This window comes from Pyxicephalus adspersus, chromosome 5 (assembly GCF_032062135.1).
Source record: "Pyxicephalus adspersus chromosome 5, UCB_Pads_2.0, whole genome shotgun sequence".
Taxonomy (NCBI): Eukaryota; Metazoa; Chordata; class Amphibia; order Anura; family Pyxicephalidae; genus Pyxicephalus; species Pyxicephalus adspersus.
The window spans coordinates 145,704,103-145,705,580 of NC_092862.1; positions in this window are offsets into that span (position 1 = coordinate 145,704,103).

Sequence of the window (1,478 nt, forward strand, 5' to 3'; positions counted from 1 at the left end):
AGAGAGAGAGTGAAAAAGAGAAAGAAAGAAAGAAAGAAAGAATGAAAGAAAGAAAGAAAGAAAGAAAAGAAAATGGTGAGGAAGGGAAGGATGGAAGGAGAGAGTAGAGAGGAAAAAAGAAAGGAGAAAGAATGGAGTGAGGGAAGGAGGGAGGAATGAAGCAAGAAGAGAAGAGAGAAAAGAGTGAAGGAAAGATGTAATAAAGAGAGTAGGAGGAAGAGATGAAAGAATAAACATAAGGAAGGAAGAAAAAGGAAAGGATAGGTAGTAGCAACAGCAGTTTTTTTTCTTTTTGAAGACATTGTGAAATTGAATGTTTTCCTTTGCCATGTATTTGTTTTGCATTATAAATAGGACTTTTCATATATATTAAGTGATTAAGCCTTGAGAAGAATATTATGATATGCAGAACAATGTGCGGGCGGAAGATCCGCAGGAAATAATTAGTACATTTATAAAGCAAAAGCATCAAACTCCAAAGGCAAATATGCAAAACACTGTCCTAGTAAACCCCCACAGAATAGACGGCTTTTTAGTAGTTTTTGTTTTTGTGGATAAAAACTTTTATTGTTATTGTTAAGACAAATCTTCCATCTACACATATTTCCTATGTAGTCAGGACTAAATTAAAAAAAAAATGCCAATTCAGCCACAAAGAAAAAACAAAAAAGAACTCTAGTCCTCTCAGTATGACATTGTTAGATGAAATCTCCAGGTATCTAAAAATGTTTTTCTTTTTTCAACTTTATATAGGTAAAATATTTGAAAGCTTAATCACTGTTACTGTAAACAAACATCACTAAATTCCTTATTGTGTCAATATTAAACACTGACATTTCCAGCAGACTGCACCAACTCTTTATAATATTTATTACTTGAGGGTTTGTATCTTGCGATCCTTTCAGAAAGAAACTTCAGGAGACAATGAAACCAAATCCTTCATTATCTGTCATTTGTAATGTGTGGCTGGGTGCTGGGGGTCATGTGTCTATTCCAGGGCCATGTGCTGAAAATTAACCGGGAATGTCACTTCAATCATATGAGTCCCACAAATAGAAAGTGTTTTACAATCCTGATGATGGAAGCTGTCCAAACTCGGCACATGGAAGCCGGTACTGAACACACACCGGACAGACGGAACATTCCCGAAATACATCCAACATAACCCGGGAGACTCCAACAAAGGTGAGAATTGGAAGACAAGTATCCAGATAATGTAATTAGGATGCACTCATATTAAGAGTGACCCCTGAATAGGTGTTATGTTGTGCAAGGATAATATATTGTATATTAAAAGTTCGACACTAGAGAAGGCAATGTATTTTCTTTCATAGAAAAATCAAATTTTCTGTTCATCATATGGATTATACAACTATGCTGAAATACTCTGTGCTGCTGAATGAGTCTGTTCATTCCTCTATAACTCTCCTCTCCTGAAATACTCTGCACTGCTGGAGGACTCTGCTCCTTCCTCTATA